This window comes from Catharus ustulatus, chromosome 3 (assembly GCF_009819885.2).
Source record: "Catharus ustulatus isolate bCatUst1 chromosome 3, bCatUst1.pri.v2, whole genome shotgun sequence".
NCBI lineage: Eukaryota > Metazoa > Chordata > Aves > Passeriformes > Turdidae > Catharus > Catharus ustulatus.
This window is the reverse complement of record NC_046223.1, coordinates 10,070,413-10,088,783: the sequence shown is the minus strand read 5'-3', so window position 1 is coordinate 10,088,783 and position 18,371 is coordinate 10,070,413.

The following is an 18,371-nucleotide window of genomic DNA, read 5'->3' as shown; positions in this document are numbered from 1 at the left end:
TAAGTCTTTATGACCTCTTTATATCAAATAAATTTATTTGACTGTTGCGAAGGCAGTGCCTTAAGACTGAGTATTTCTATACATCTGGGGAAATCTTCTGGATTCCTCACCTATGAAGCTTCCCAGAAGCTGAATCATGGACATGTGAAATAAGACTTCCACCTCCAAACCCTTTCCAATAATGCTCACAAATAGCCCCACCAGCCTTCATATGTTCCTCATAAATATTATGGTGCATAACATGGTGTCCAAGTCTGTGGGAAAGAGCATTGGCTTTGTGGGGAAGGGGTATTCAATTCCAAATAGGCCTATTTTCTACAAAACTGAAGTGTAGAGAGATGAAGAGATTTAAGATCAATTACCTGAAACCAGGCACTGAGCAGATGGGAAAAATGATGCATCTGGAATGCACTCATTTCTTTTCTTGCACATCTCACCTGACTCTCAGTGACTCCATGGCAGCTGCTGCAGAGTACACAAAAAACTAAAACCACTGGATTTGGTGTGTTGGTCTCTCGTGTTGCACCATTCTCCAACTGCTATTACAGAATGAAGAGAAACTACTACTCAGTCTCTCTGCTTCTCTAACTGTAACTATACACTTTGAAAAAAACAATTACGGAGCTGTACTTCAGCCTTGCAAAGGCATCTCTTGGCTGTGCCTGAGTTCATGTTAAAATTCACTTCCCAGTAGCTGCAGGCATGCAACTATGGGAGGAAATAAAACGCCGCACCATGACCTTATTTCTCATTGGGCTCCCGGGATCACTCTCTCCCAACTAAACGTCTGCCTAAGAGTTGGCCAGAAGGTAGCTCAGAAGCTTCTTTTAAGGGTAAACAACTCACTGTCAAAGCTCTTAGCATCAGCACTCTATGGAGGAAACAGATTTACTGTATCATACGAGTTTAATATTTGATACATCCATCCACATATACCTGACTATATCCTGCCCTTGTAATGGGGATGGACTCAATGATCTAATAGATCTTTTCCATTTCTTGCTTCTATTATCATATTATTAAAAGTAATGAGCCTCTAATTTAACAACTGAAATAATCAATAAGAAACTGATTTTTCAAAATTACTTTAATTTTAAAAATACAGCATATCCATTCCTGGCTTCCTGCTTTTGACTGTGATAATAAAACTTTCCAAATGGCTAATATAGTTTAGCTAAACAAATTAGCCAACTGCCCCATTTAGGGGGAAGAGAAGTCTCCATTAGCCATTCAGATGTTCTTTGTCTGGTCAGCTAACAGTTTTTGCAAACCAGACATTAGAAAAGAAATGATTTTAAATTTACTATAAAGCTGGGATACAGTGTTCTACTATAAACTCACAAATATTCAAAGGTGGGGGAAAATTTGCTTTGAAAATTTGATGGAAGATAAGCTTGTCAGTGTCTTGGTCCAGACATTCAAATAATTTTCAAAGTATACAAGTTTAACTGTTAGTTCTACCTTATGCTTTTTGTTTCATTTTGGACAAATCACTTTAGCTGTGTCCCAGGAAGCAAGGCTAAAAAAACCTCCCTTCATGTTATTCACTTCATTGCAATAAGGTAGATTGTAAGCTCTTTCAAGAAACTCTGGCCAAAATTCCTACATGTCTTTACAGTGCCAAGCCCAGCAGTTTCATGACATTAGTAGGGATTGTTAGGGAAATTACAGTATTAAAAGAAATAGAATTTGATATATTAGTATGATATACTGCAGATTCTTAACAATATAATTAAACTAATTACTAAGTGCCACAGAAAATATACCAGCCTGGACAGTTAGATTAGATGCCTTGACTCTATATTGGCAAGGTGTTTGATGTGAAAAGAGCATATCAAGGGATTACTGCAGTTGGTGCTTAAGAAAAGTGCATCTGTAGAATATCGCTTTTCAGGGGTTATTTGAAACAGATTTTATCTGATTCCTTGGACAAACTATCCCTCCCATGTCATTATTTTCGACACTTGTTTCCTACAGGATGCTGGTACGTGGCTGAGAACTACCTGAAGCTCAACTACTGGTTCATTTTCCTTCAGAAGGAATGTAGTTTTCCTCCACATCACCAAAATCTCCATGAAATGAATCAATGTGACATAAGTGAAGAAAATCTGATCATTTGCTTGTGCTCTAGGCCAAAGTTCCGATTCAAAGACAGTTTCTGAAGGGAAACTACGTGGAGATATATCTGATGCTGTAACAGCCCTTTGTGCCCTTGTTACCATGCTCCCAATAATTCTCCAAGCTTCATTGACTGGGAACAAGTTGCTTGACATGGCACACTGAGTGATAGTCACTGAAAAGTCCTCTGATGAGGGAAAGGAAAAGGGAAGACATAAGAAGAAATACCTTTTAGAGTAAGACACTCTAGATGTTTCAGTCACTGCCTCCAGATTCATTGTTCCACCCCCACCCCACCTCCCCATTATCAATACTAATGCAGGGCCTTCTCTGAGCAATGGATGATGGTCACAGTAGCAGAATTGACTTTCCCAAAAATTTCAGTCCAGTTAATTTTACTGTATTTTACTATTATTTCATCATGGTAGTACAATGCCATGACTTCAGACAATGGCAAATTATTCCTTCATTTCTAAAAAAATAGTTTTGCCCGTAACACCTCACTGTTCTCATTAAAGTTTTCTGTACATGCGTATCTTTGTTTACATGTTGTAAGAGCAGAGAATTCCTCTGCCTACGACATTTTGCTTGATGCTGAGATTGTATTTCTTCTCCAACAAATGTAACTACAACACAATGGCTGCAAGAAGAATATATCTAAGCACGACATATAGGCAGTTAATACTGGTAAAGTAAATACAAGTAAAATGAAAGTAATACTACTGAGAAGATCCCTTAAGAAACCAGCTAAACTAGTAGTCCCCCTGGCATGACAGTAAACGTCCCAGAAATCTTAGAGCCTGGAAGAAGCCTTCACTAACCATGACTCAGTAACAGAAGACAGACAACATAGACAAATTGCATTAGTCTTGCTGAAATTTTTTATTAAGTGTTTCAGGAAATTATTAATCCATGCCCCATTTACAGATAGTGAAATTTAAAGTCATTTGTTGATACATATAACACTTTCTAGTTTTCTATGACATAGAAAAAATGTATAGCTTACGGAACTTTTTTTTCTCGCCTAGATTATTCTGGAAAATATGTCTATTTCTAAACAACTGTAAACAAATTGCCCTGTTGAAAAAATTAGGGAAAGGGAGACAACTTCACATCAGTGTTTTTTATTGTCAGAGACTATTTAGCTCAGCCTTGATCCTTCCATAAAGGTACAATTCATAAGTTTATTGGAGAAAGACCTAAAATGAAGCAAAGACCACTGAAACAATGAAGAAAGAGGTAACTGTTTGTTTCTTGATTCATTGCTTTGCAAACCCAAAAAGAAATGTAAAAATGTTGACAACTGCAGAACTTCCAGGAATACTCTTAATTAAGACATAGACTACCAAAAAGGGTTAATATTGTTTGAAAGTAAAAGCTCTCATTCTAATAACAAGACCTCTCTCTGTGTACTGCTGGGTCAGCATGGTAATTAAGAAAATTGCCTTTAGTGCAGTTGTTTGGTAATGCCATTATAAACTTTTTTTCATCTTTTAACAAGAGTAAACTACTTGAAGATGTCCCCATTTACTCTTCTTGCTTCTAGTAACCCATGAACCCATCAAGTCCATACTATGCTAGCATTTAATGGCTTAAATGAGTTACTTTATCATCTGGCTCACCCTGAAGTCTTTTACATATTTTTCTTGACCTTTAACCTTCTGACTATTATTTTGACAGCTATCATTAATGCTGTATCCTGGGCAACCACACATTGACTAAGATGGATGGCAAAATGGCTAAGGAGTTGAAAGTAACACACACCTACTTTCATCTTCTTCTTGATTAAATCAAAACCATACAAAGCCAAGTCATACAATGAGGCCCATGGAAGTAGTAGAGAATATGAGCCACAGGTTTAATAAGTAAAGCTGAACAGAGACAACAACAGAGGCAGAAAAGTGGCCTTATTGTAAAACAAATAACCTAGATAAATTGCACTCCTAGAAATCTATAAATCTTTCAAATTATGACTATTCATCTATGAACTTAGATGAATCAATAGGTGGTTAAAATGCAAGTACTTATACTAGTCCGTTAAAACACAGATTTGGCAGTAAATTTTACTAAAAAACTCCCTCAATCCACAACACAAAAAAATCCCATGTTTATGTGGAAAGGATACAGTTAATTGGACAGAAGGTTTGATACAAGTTACTACTTTTTTAATAAGCTACCCCACTTCAAAGGCAAGTATGGCCCCTTCTGATCACTTGCATGGAACACCACGGACTCTGGTCCTGCACAATTGTAAGGTCACAACAAATCATGCACCTTGAACAATTAAACTATTCCCCTTGGAAAAGCTGGATGATCTCATTTAAGAAAATGGAATCTAGATAAAAGGGGTAGAAGGAATTCCAAATAGTTCCACGTCCTTAAAATTAGATTAAAAAATGGAAGGAGATGTTGGTGTCAGATAAGATCGTATGCAAAGAGTCATTCTAACTGCATTTCAGATAGCTGGTGTAATCAGGCAGTAGGTTAATGGAAAGGAAACGGCTATATTGCCAAGGAACAGAAAAAAAAAGGTGATTTAAGAGTCCACTAAAGTATTATCCAGAAACTCGTTTCAAAAAAACCAAGCTAAACCATCAGGAAAAATCTAGGAATAACATGAGAAGGAAAGGCAACCAGAAAAATGTCACAAAGAAGATTTTCAGCCTCTTTGTCTCGTTAAATGAATGACCCTTACTGATTGAAAACTGAAATACTACAGTTCACTGATAGACCTGACACTTGACCCCTCTTACTAATTAGGGATGGAATCTGGAAACTACAGCACTTATTTGATTTCAGCAGCATTCTTTAAGGCCGTAACAATTTTTGCGATTGCTTTATGAGCAGAATTTTTACTATGCAGGGACCAGATGAAAATAAAGCTAGCAAAATGACTACAGGCAGCTCTTGGGTAGAGGTAAGCTAAACTTCAGATGACCTTGGTCTCACTCTGGTTTGCACATGCCTGGTGTTTTCAAAACAGATGTTCTTCAAAAGCATGTTCCCTGGGAAGAGATTCAGATCTGATCCTCAAAAGTTGTGCATTCCCCACAAGGCCCTAAACAGACCTGAAAAAGGGGAATGTGTAGGATCAGCCCCTGTGTATTGGAGACAAACTCTTAATGTTGAACCAATTCTGTGATTCTGGGCTCAAGACCACCAAGTTGCCATACCTGGATCTCTCTACCCTCAATAAAACTCTGCTTTTATAGAACCAGAAAATGGCCCACTACACACTTATGTTTTATGCCCAGTATTTTTAGTTGCAAATATTTCCAATTAAAACAATGCTTCTGGGGTGCAAGTGCAATTCAAGGCACCAAATCAGCTTTCACATTGCAATAAAGCAATAATGATAAAACACTTCCAGAACAAATACTAATGCATGCACTCAGCCTCACACTGGCAAAAGCCTTTTAGAAGATCATAATAATGCATTAATTAGTCCTGAATGATGATATTACTAATATACAATGGTTTACTAGCTGAGAAACTCACATTAACAAAGCACATGTACTATGTGCTTCCTTCACACATCACACAGCACAGTCAAACTCACAGTCACTTGCATTATTTCTCTCTTCATCTCAGGTAAGCCAGCAGGATAAAAAGATAATCAAAACATGAAGCCTCTTACTGCACATTTTTACTCATGGAAATACAAACTTTCTTAATTGTAACTTCATGTGCAATACAATAAAATAGCTTGTGAGCTTGGTAACTTGCAGTAGTTTTAAGGAATAATTGATTTCAGGAAGATGACCGTAAATTACGACCATCCTCAGGTCTAGAATCCCACCTAGACCATAAAACCTTCCCTTTAAAACAAGTTTTGCTCTATCAAATTTGGGTGAGATCACAGCAACTCCATTTCAGTGCCTCAAACCACAGCCCACGCACTGCACAATCCAGGTGTCAAACAGGTGTGCATGGACCCATTTTATTGCAGGGTTCAATGATCAGAAAAATCTAAAAGGGAAATGGGTACATGTTGCCCCAGGAATTATGTATAGCTTTTTTCATGACAGAAGTGTGATGTATGGATTAGATTTAAAGAAAGGAAAAAAAATATTTTATATTTAACAATAGCTCTGCATTCAAAAATAAATCAGTCCAGATACAAAGACTAGTGGATTTTTTACTGATGACAAACACCCTTTTCCTAAAGCACATTTAGAAAAGCCAAACACAGCCAAAAAATATGGTGGTGTGTTTTTGTATATTGTTGTGGATTAAATTAGGCAACTCCTGATTACTTTCAATATTACTTACATGTTACATTGCACAATAACAAAAAAAATATAGGTTGCTCCCTTTTTTGCCCTCAGTTCTTTCCTGGACATTTCTTTCATTTGTTTGTCTAATAATAATGCAGGTTTATATAAAAGAAAGTGAGAACTTTAGGAAGTCTAGGAGAAATAGTCATCCATTTAAACTAGAAACTCTAATAATTCTGCTAATACTATTCATGATATTGAATAACTGTAAAAGTTTTATTACAGCTTGCATATCATTGCAAAAGAGTGAAGACCTAATGCAGTCAGGTTCCAGAAGCTGCTGTGTGCATTAATCAATGTGCTGTTCTATCCTTATCTATGATTCTTCATTAAAATCATTGTCTTATCTGATAAGCAACAGTTGTTTGCTAAAAGATAATGGTTTTTACAGCCACCACATCTTTATGTGCCTATGCCGTCCAAACTAAGTGCTGCCTTTACTTCATTGCACAGAATTTTCTTTCTGTTTTTGCAGTGCCTTGGTAAAAATGAAACAGCAAGCTCATCCTTGAATGAGCCATTCCTTACTTAACAGAGGAGGTAAAGCAGGCAGGAAGAAGGGATATTCCAAGGTCTTTTAAATGTGTAGCACCCAAGAGGCAGTGCAAGTACCAGTAGTAAGGCGAGACTAGTAATTCCAACACCTGATGGTGAGCAGTATTTTTGATAAAAGCGCAGTACCATCTGTAGGAATGGGCTAATTCATACCATTAAATGAAAAGTTCCCAGGGAGTGTAAACAGACCAAAGGTTGGAGATGATGTTTCCCAGGTTAATAAATCAACAATAATAAAGTCACATATTATGACTTGGTGGGTCTCGATCTTTTTCACTTTAATTTTTGGGGTGTATTTTTGCCCTGGGTGATGAGCATACTGAGAGCTGATTACACAGATGTGATTTACACTCAAACTTTACTGCACCTCTTTCTTTCATGTTTTCATCTCCTTTGGATGAAGCTTTCCTGGGTCAACCTCAAAAAGGCTCACCACTTTCTCCAGGCTTGCAGCAAGTGCTCTACAGGCAGTTGATATTTTGATCGCAGATCAAAGCTGAAGAATTTCAGAAATAAATGACTATGTGAAAACTTCATATTTATAACTTATTTCTTCAATGTGTTTCAGTTGCTCAAACCAAACATGAGAAGAAACATTCCTGAAAACAATCTCTTTTTCTTCCCAGCTATTAAAAAGAAGCATTTTAAATATCAATGTTTGTACTCACTCAGATTTCATTGGTGTTAAAATGAATGGATTTTTCAGCAACCATATAAGAGTACTTAACCTAAAGTGCACTCAAGCATGCATCTAAGCAGGTATGTGACTTACCTTATATCATAAGGGTTTTTCCCTAGTAATTTGCTTACTGATAAGTGAGATCAGAGGAGAGGTTGAGCTCAATGTTAATTACATCAAAACTGTCACTAGTTCATCCACTCCTCTGAACACTGCACACCTGCAGCCTGTCTGTAGGACTGCACCAGCACTCACTGACCTGAGTGCAAAGTAGCAAACTAGTTGTTTTACTGGTTACTCCACATAGGTCAAACTCATCAAATCTTAGCCAGTTGGAAGTGCCAAATGGGCTGGCTTGCCCTGAATTTGCCCTGTTGGGCATAATGTATTAGATAAAGTAATTGTGGGTGTTTTACTTGCAAACAGTGGGCCATTATTTCTAATGAGAGAAACTAATACAATTGGTATGGATATTTGTACAGTATCATTGCATATAATATTCAGTCATTGTGATTTGTGAAAAGAGAAAAGAATTTAGTTAAAATTTGTAAAATTTGGATACCTCCTTGAATGTGCTCAAAGTGGAAAGTTACTAAATTATTACTTTTAAAAAAAAATCTGGACTAACAGTAAATCCTATTGCAGAAACACCTGTACTGCCCAACCAACCAAATAATACTGAAACAAAAAGCCAGCTACAATCAACCAATGACAAATTGAAACTCTCTTAATTTATAAATCTAATTAATTCACTCCCTGTATTTATTAAACTAATTGCATTGGTTTCTCAAGGGGAATTACATTCCCTACATTTTTCCTTAACACGTATCCTAGGCAGAATCTTCAAATTTTATTGCCATGATTGAAAAATTATTTTTGGTATATTCCTACTCTATAATAAACTGTCATCATAAACAAGGTGCTGTGATTTTTAAGTCATAAAAACACAGTAGGTGAACAGAAAGGGGATGTGATAACTCTGACAATAAAGTCTGTACTGCTGCCCCAAAAGTCCAGAGTAATGGCAGCTCTTGCCAGACTTTACAAGAAAATTTCCTACTGGATCAGGACATCATGAAATGCTTTATAGGGAAAGAAAGTAAAATACCTAATGCAGCCAAGACTTTAACAAAACATTTTGGATAAAAAGGAGGCCTCAAACACAAATGTAATTCAGTAAATAAAACATCAATGTCAATGACACAGTAACAGAATAAATTGAGCACACTTTGCTCTAAACAGCAAGACATGCACTGTAGTGGAGACATAGTGAAAGACAGAGAGGAAAATGCATAACATTTTTTGGTATGGGATTTCTAAAATTATTTTATTCAACTGTCTGTAAAAAATCAGCTAAACACGCCACTTATAGTCATCACAGTGTTACAGATATTTTATCCGTACTTCCACTGTAAATGTGAAGTGATTCACAGTAAATCAGAGGATACAACATAAGATTTCTGGTGAATGCTCAGTCTTGTGTCTATCTGCTATACATGAGTAAATTTCACATTCAAGGAACCTATGATTTCAGTTGTTCTTTGTTTTAAATGGGCAAGGTTTTAACAGTTTTCATGTACAAAGTTCAAGAATTCAAAGTTGGTTGAAAAATAAAAAATGTCAGCATTGGGATAAACTTGCTTCAAATTATACCTTGGGAGACATACGGGAAAGCTGAAGGGAAAAAGGTACCTTTTAAAATCTCACAAAGAAGGGATATATTGAGCTAAACCCTTGTGGCAGAGAGAAAATAACTTCCCAGCACTGCAACCAATGAGAACATGGAAAGAAGGAAGTTTGGGACCTTCAGTGCAGAAAATTAAATGTCTGTATGATACCTTTCTGGGTGAAGCTCTAGCAATCTAATCCCTTAATACTCTAATATTTTTCCTAAATCTGAACAAGTCGAGCTTCCAAATTTCCTATGTAGATGTAGTTTGATTCCCCCAGGAACAATGACTGATGTCACAGCAAGAGATGAGCATAGCTAGAGCAAAAAAAAATGTAAGCAGATGGCTGCTAAGCTAAACTAAAATGCAAACAGGATGAAATTAAACAAGGAAGGTAGAGAGTGAAGAAGAGTCCTAATAAGGAAATGTATTACAACAGGGGAATGGCAAGCTAGGCAGATGATGATATTCTCCTTGACTGCTTTGTTTAAAACTGGACAAAGAATTGTGAAAGTACCAGAAGGACACACAGGAGGACCTATTCTGTTACAGAGCTTCAGAATATCTGTCTGAATTCAGGTGAATCAGGTCATGAAAAGAGTTACATTGATTCTCTTTTCAAAGGAATATAGTGCTCGCAGGTAAAATTTAATGTATTGAATATTATTTTAAAGTATTTTAAAATATATGTGTATCAGCTTGTTCCCCAAATACAGCTTCTCTTACACTTACAATAAGTGACTAAATAAATAAAAATGTAGCTTAATAATTTACTGTCATTCTTTGGACAGCAGTCTCCTGCTAGGCACTCACTTCTAGTGGGACCTCTGACTGAAGCCAGCACCTTGCGCATATTCCCTGTATCAGATGCACAACTTTTGAAAATAAAGTACCAACAGTTGCACATTATAATTTGTGAATTACAATAATTTTTCTTACAGGTCTAGAGGCTCCAAATAACATTGCAAATACAAACATCTAAAATATAGGGAGTTAGCCATTATCAGCACAATAGATAATTTTGAACATCCCCAAGAATATCAAGAAGCTGAGCTTATAATTATAATTTCTGATTATCGGACCTCAACCACAGTTGATTCCCTTCATTCTTGAAATCATTGCATCCCCACAATTCCCCTACACAAGTAGTCTGGTTTGTCCAATGTTGATCAGCATTGGTGGCACCTCCTTCCAGACAATCCACCTAATCTCTCATTTACCCTGGTGTAAAGGTGTAAAGAATCACATAGTTGGTTTTTTCCCCACTGCTGAAAGGGTGATGGCAAGAATTGAGCAGATCCAAGGAGTTTTTCTATGCTGTTTACTCTCAGTTTTAACCATACAAACATGTATGGTTAGAATATCATCTGTGGAAGAACTATGAAATAAACTTGGGAGGAACATTGATCTTGAACTGTGCTGGAGGTATCCCTTGCAATTATTTCTCTTTTTCATCTCCTTCCTTGTCATCCACATCTTCCACGGTAACAAAACCTCTTGCAATTGGAAATCCTTCTCTGGTCACAATGTCTCATTATGTAAAAGGGAAGAGAGAAAAGAGTTGATGCTCTGAGTGTTTTTGTACAGGGTGACTGAGGACTGCTCTCCTCTTCTTGACTAATGCTAATATAAGACAGAGAGGAAATACCTGGAAAAATATTGCTATGCTTTGTTACAAAAAAATAAAATGCTATCATTTTGCTGATGGATGCTTCCCCCATATGGTGCCATCTGGTACTTTTGGTGTTTGGAACAGCTAGCTGACTGCACTTGCCTCTCTTACTTTTGGTAGTGTTTTGACAAACCTTAATTTTTATTTAATGATGGTTATTTTTCCTGCCTGTCACTTGGGAACTGTTGGTATTTCACTTTATGCATCAGCTATTCCTTGGTGCTCCAAGGTGGTATCACCAGGCTCCACACATACTGCTTTTTTCTCTACTTCATCATGCTTTATCAGTATTTTCTTCATCTGTTTATCACCAATGACTTCCAGTCTCTTTCTGCCAGAAGACTCAGATGATTTCTTCTACCCTGTCCCAGAGTCAATAATAGGAGATCCTTTCCCCCACCTTTACTTCTCATTCCTCCTCTTCCATCCTGCTGCCCTTAGAGTCCTTCCTGTCAAACCAGCAGACATTCTGGACAAAGGAAAAGCTTAGACACCTCCTCTAGATGCTATTGCTGAGGTGACAGGGAACCTAAAGGTCCACACTTATCCCAAAGAGTACAAACACCTTTTCTCACAGCAGTGGGGGATTAACAGTAAAGTGGTTTAGACAGGGCTTTCTAGTAGTACACTGTAATACATGGAATTAACACAAACATGGTTGACCAGTATTTTAGATGCTAGATGCATATTCCCCTCTCCCTTACATTTTTCTTTATAGAGCCTTTGAATGAATAGGATAAAAAATTGAACTGTCAGGAATTTGGAGTTAAAATAGGCAAGTCATTCTGAAAGATGAGTTAGTGGGATTTACTGACATTATTCTTCAGCTTTTGCTGAATGGAAACATTCTTGTGTGAAAAATAATAATGTAAATAGCTCCACATGCAAAAGCTATTCATTAAATTAAATTTTCTGGCATTTCACATGTGTTACAAATGCTCAGATACAATGCTGAAGCTCAAATGTTCTGTAATTGGGATGAGAAGACATTGAAGAGGCAGGCACATGAAAAGCTAACATTCTGAAGTCACGAGCTGAAATGGAACTATATCAGTGAGTAATTCTGTTTTCACAGTGTAAGTATAGTGTATGTGAGTAAAGGGAACTCTTCACTCATGGAAAGTGAGTCTCCTGAAGACTACACAAAACTTCATGCACATTTAAGACCAGAAACCCACCACAAAGGGTATTCCCCATCTTTTGCAGTGACCACAGCTTCAGTTAACTCCACTTGGATTTGTAAGGACCTCTGAAAAGTCAGACAAGCAGTCTTGATTTAGTGAAAAAATGTTTCTTTCTCCACAAGCAAAAATATTGGCAAAAATTTCTGGTCTTTTCTACAAATACGTATTTTCTGTTAATTTCAATCAAAATTAGCATATTATTTTATATCTCTCATAGGTGAGTAAAATGATCAGTACAAAGTGGTTAACTGCCTTGTTAAGATCAGGCATGAGGCAGCCTGCCTGAAAACAGATATCTTTTTCTCCAACCACTAGACTTTTTTTTCATTATTTACCCTTTCCATGTTCTCCTTCTTACAATTCCATGTTTAAAAAGGAAACTGGAAAGGGATCTGAAAGACTTGGAACTCCAAAGGAAAGTAATTTATTTTAAAAAACAATCCTGAAAAGGCTGTCCAAATGTTCTCATGCTTTATTTAGATGTCGGAATATATCGCATCAATTTCCAATCTCCTAAACCTAGATAAAGAACAGCAAAATAATTAAGAAAGTAAAAAATAAGTGACTGGCAACAAAACTGCTGAACTGACAGCCTGGTAAGTCATCTTAATCAAGTATTGTCATGACAACAGAGTAGACCTCTGATTTTTCACTCATGTCACAAATTGCTTTGTACAGTTCTGTTGGCAACTCCTTTTTTCACTGACAAGCTCTTGTTTTCACATCTGGAAGGAAGGGGTGACCAGAAATTCAAAATTCAGTGGTCTAAAAGTGCATGAGTGAAAATACTTTAAGAACAGCAGTGAAGAATGTTGAGATTTAAAAGCCAGGTTCCTGGAACCTTGGTGATTCCCCAGTTCTCAGTCCCTCTTCTTAACCTTGCCCACTGCACTCTTCTAGTGCTGCTCTTTCAGCTGCAACACCCTATTGCTTTGGATTTCAATCTAAGGCACAAGCAGATAAAAATATGAAGGCCTTGAAAGACAGTGAGAAAAAGAATCCTCCCAAGATCCCATGATCTTACTTACCAGAATGGTCCATGTACGTTTTGTCCATGTATTACCAATAGGCATAAAAAGCTATGTACTACATCTCTTACATTTCCTAATCCATTCCCATTCAGCAAAATATTGAGGAATTCAGAGAGAAGAGAGGGAGTTTCCACAAAGTTATACATCATGACTCCTCCCACCTCCAGGTTCTTCATTTATTCATGATAGGTGATGCAAAGCACTTCTGAGTGGGCCCTCTCTCAGTTTGCTATAGAGACGTCCTACAGTGACTACATTCAGAAGAGCAGGACAACATTTAAGCAGAAAAAACCCATGGACTTAACTCCTGCTTGGAGTTCTAACTTCACTGTAAAGTGAAATACTATCTAAATATTTAGTTGGATTACAGTAAATTTACTCTACTATATCTCAATGATCTGTAGTTCCATTGACTACTGTTTCTGCACTTGTGTACTGGTATGTAATATGTTGCTGCCTCGAAACAAGGACAAATTTAGGTAGCTAAATTAGTCTTTTTGTTTAACCCCTATTCTTTAAATGGCATACTGTTGAGATATCACTGTAAATACACATGTTTGGTAAAAACACACATTTCAGTGGCAGAGAAAAAGAGCCATAAATGCATGGTGATATCCAGCACAACCTAACAAAAAGAAAGAATTCACATTATTTTTCTAACCCACATATTCTCTGTGCTCCACTGGGAATAAGCTCCCTCCTGTGTAATTCCAAGGAGGAAAATCTCTCACATTAAACATTAAACAAGGCAACATGTATTTTGTGGGTTGTACAATACATACACTTTTTTCCTTTTTTATATATGATGCATTCTACACAGAACTGGTGATCTGAGCAAAGAAATGTTCTAGGTTGCCTTAAACTTATATTCTCACTTTCCATGTAACATTTAAACAAACAAAAAGATACTGGTCCTTGAACAAGGTCAAAGAGGCCTTCAGATGGTCTATTTCCTCAGTTTGCCTCTGACTCCACATTGCTTTGCAAATCAGATACTAGATATATTTTGATTATTTTGTACTTTAATGGATCATGTACAAAGAGTCCACCCTTCACATCGTAGTCATTAATTTTTTCTGGAGTCTGATGGGAAAAGCAGGTAGAAGGGTGGGTGGGTGTGTGCGTGCGCATACCAGTGTATACATGTGTGCTGATTGAAAAGTGATGGATTATTTTCATGTGGTAAGAAACACAATGTTTTCTTTAGCACAGCAGGATATTCTGTTTGCAAGGTCTAACAGTGAAATATTATGCATATCTGGAGCTGGCCCACTGCCAAAAACCTAACAGCAGAAATCAGAAGAGATTTTGAATCTGAATCTTAAAAAACCAGTACAGCCCTCCAAAGCAACTAATGAGACATTCAAAACAGAGAAGTACTTGTACTGAGGCATGACTGCTGTCATATATGTCATCATTTACAAAACAACAAATAATTATTAATCTAAATGTTACCTAGCATTTCAATTTAAAATATAAATATATTTTCAATGACTTCCATGTCTGTGCTGATACAGATTTATTTATCATGACCAAAAGTAAATTAAGTGATAGATTTCCCAAGCTCAAAGAAGCAATCACTGAAGAAGCAGGTACAATTAAAAAAAGAAACAAAAAACCCTGTGCATAACCTCAAAACACCAAATGCATGAGAACTGAAGCACACCAAACCAGAAAATACCAGCCCAGAAAAACACCAAAATGTTTTCATTTAACTCCTGGGAGAGAGGATGGGGCTGTGAGTAACAGTCAATCAAAGGGAGTTGGGCTGGGGTCCAATGAGACACTGCTGGAGCTAGCTGCAGTTTTGCCATTCACTTCTCTGGTGGACAAGCCAAGCATTGCCCTTTAAAAATCAGGCTTTAGTGCTAAGGTCCAATTAAATAGTATGGGAGTAATACCAGAGTAGAGTCAACACTGATCCTTATGTATGTAATTCCTATGAAAAGGCAAAAAAGAAGTTCACATGAGGATGGTGGACCGGGTTCCCACAGCACACGCAATTGTGGTTGTCTAGGATCTTACAGTTTGCATTGTAAACTTGCAAAAATCCATTCAGTTCCAGGGCACGTAACTTGCACCACGGGATCTGTAAAAACAATTCTTCCCTTGGTAAGCCTTCCCTTGATGCGCACTCATTCCTTGATTAATTTATTGCACTTGACTAATTACTAGATAACACTGGACAGTGTGGGTAAAGGAACATATATGTACATGCATTTGTACGTGACCGAGTGGAGATGTTATTTACCATTAGCACGAGCTTCCGGAAAATCTCGCTCAAGCTCTCATGGCACATCTTTATTTCCATTGCATCCCTTTTATCACCAGATCTTCACACTGGGGTTCAGAAAATGCATACAGTACTGGAGAGTTTATTAAAAACAGGCTAGTGGTTTTATCAACATAGTTAATATTCTAAGAGCAAAAGATTTAGTGTCAGGACACAATCAGTATCTGGACTATTAATATGGAAACTGCAGCATTTTGAAAAAGGAAAACCTAGGAACTCAGGATATGTATTTAATAAACTTCCAAATTAAATCATGCCTGTTGTTATGATCTCGGACCTTTTTAAAAAATGAGGCCAAGCCTACTAGAAATTTAGAAACCGTAATGGTAAGGCACAAATACTTTTGAATACTTTGAATATAGAGTTTTTCACTTGCCCTGTTGCATTCCTTTTGACACATTACCTCAGGACCCTTATTTTGAAATCATTAGAAACTGATTTGAAGTAACAACTGTTTCCGCTCAAAAAAAGGGGTACACCAAGTAATGAATTGCGATTTTCATCTGACAGGATACATCACCATTGGGAATATCCTGCTAAGTTTCCACTAAGGATTTTCATTGTTATATTTTGATACACAGAAATTGACTGGTACATATTTTCAAATTTTTTCTTGTTTTTTCCAAATATAACTAGCATATAAAAAGAACCGTAATATGTATTATGGGAAAGCAGCACAGTGATATAAAAGACTTCCATACTAAGAGCAAGTTATTATTAATTTATAAAAAACAGAAGAGCTACCCAGCATTTCAGTAATGTGGCAAGTTGTGTGCTATTGAGGGAAAGAGGATTTTATAATTGGATTTTAGAGTAATTTAGGAGACTAGATAAGCTGTAATGGTTGCATATTAGAGGTTAAAACTACAGCAGAAACATAATGTAAGGGTTCATTGCACTGAGGAAAACAGAACAAAGGAAACAACACAGGAGCAGGCTAGCTTAGGTAGCAGCAAGGTAAGTATGGGCTACACAAAACTGAGGGGTTTTTTTATTAACATGCACTTAAACTGCTATCAAGAAGCATTTCTTCCCTTCACAAGTGACTCCTTAAAAAAAAAAATATATATATATATACATATATATATATATGTATATATATAAAATTCTATATGCATGTATAACAGGGTAGTAATTGCTACATACATTAGGTAGTATATATTACTTTCCTAAACTGAGCAAGCAGCAACACCTTGATTTTAGGAGACGAATAACAATAAGCATTTACATCTTGCTCACTAAAAATAACAAAAGAATATATCACAATGCCACAAAGCATGGACACAGCACAAAACTTTTGCACAAATAATCACTCAAATTTCAAGACACAATAGCTCCGGGGGGGGGGGGAGCGGCACTTATCCCTACTAATTCTTCCCTGAGCAAAAGGAGGCACAGCAGAAGACAGAGACCTCTCCCTGGGGGCCCCATGCTGCTCCACACTGGGCAGCTCTCACCAGCTCTGCCCTACCTTCTCAGAAGGCTGAAACTCTTTTCCCTCTCCATCTGTCAAGTCAAAACTTGAACCGACCCAATTCCCAGAGCCTAAGCAGCTTCAGCCACTTCTGAAGCACACAAGCCCTGCAGGCAGCACTTTGCCAATACAGAGGAGGGAGACAAGGGGCAGAGGCCAGAAACAAAGGCTAGGCCATCAAAGTCATGCAGAGCAGAGCTTGAGACAAGCATCTAAGTGATCACTAATAATCCTTTTCTGGGACTACTGTCTGCCTTCACGCCTGCAAGGAGCCTGGTTGACACAGTGCCTAGCAAGGAAGATTCCTGACCTAAGCCAGCAGGCCTGGGTGCAACACAAGTGAAGGGCAGTTGCTTTTTAAATATAAGCTGCTACATCCCTGCAATCTGCAATATGTCAGCTAACCAGCCAAGTCCCATTATTTTGTTGGGGATGGGAAAAAAAGGGAGAAATAATCTGCGGCATATTCCCAGGCTGATACCAGAACACGTTTTTCAGTTTCCATCACAGACAGATTCAGCTGCAAAATGGAGCAGTTGTGACCAAGTTCTCAGTTGTGAAAAGTGAGCACAGGCTCAAGATCAGTTGCTTTATATTAAATGAAGACCCAGTCTTGGATTTTTCAAAACCAGGTGTCTAATTTTTTTTGGTGGGACTTTGCCAACATTGAGATATTTTACTTTTGCCAGCTGCCAGTCTCAGTTTGGAAAGCATAGATTTCCTCACTTAGTGATGCAACTCCATAGGCACAGCAAATTATGTACACGTTTGGCAAGAAGCAGTTTTAGGAAAAAAAAAAAAAAAAAAAAAGAAAGAAGAAAATGTATTCTATGCCAAAAAATGTGAACACTTGCAAAAATACAGTAGTTTATCAGAAGAAAACAGTTTCCCCTCCTGTTTGCCTTTCAAGGATTTAGCTGGGGAATGTTCACCTGAGCAATCTAAACTCTCAACATTCCAAAGGTAAAGAGGAGGGAGGAAAGAAAGAAAGAAAGAAGAAAGAAAGAAAGAAAGAAGAAAGAAAGAAAGAAAGAAAGAAAGAAAGAAAGAAAGAAAGAAAGAAAGAAAGAAAGAAAGAAAGAAAGAAAGAAAGAAAGAAAGAAAGAAAGAAAGAAAGAAAGAAAGAAAGAAAGAAAGAAAGAAAGAAAGAAAGAAAGAAAGAAAGAAAGAAAGAAAGAAAGAAAGAAAGAAAGAAAGAATATTATTCTGCATGGCAAATTCCCGTGCTGTGGCTTCTCCCAGCAAACACAGCATGATTGCTTACCAACAGGTAAATAACCCAAGCCTTGAGGAAGTAAAATCTGTTTAGAGAGTGCAGGCTCACTATTGCTGTCCTCAGAAGGAAGGATACTTCCAAATTGGAGGCCTCCTTCGTTACCAGTCCTTGGCTACCCCCTGCTGGGCTCCCAGGGCTCAGA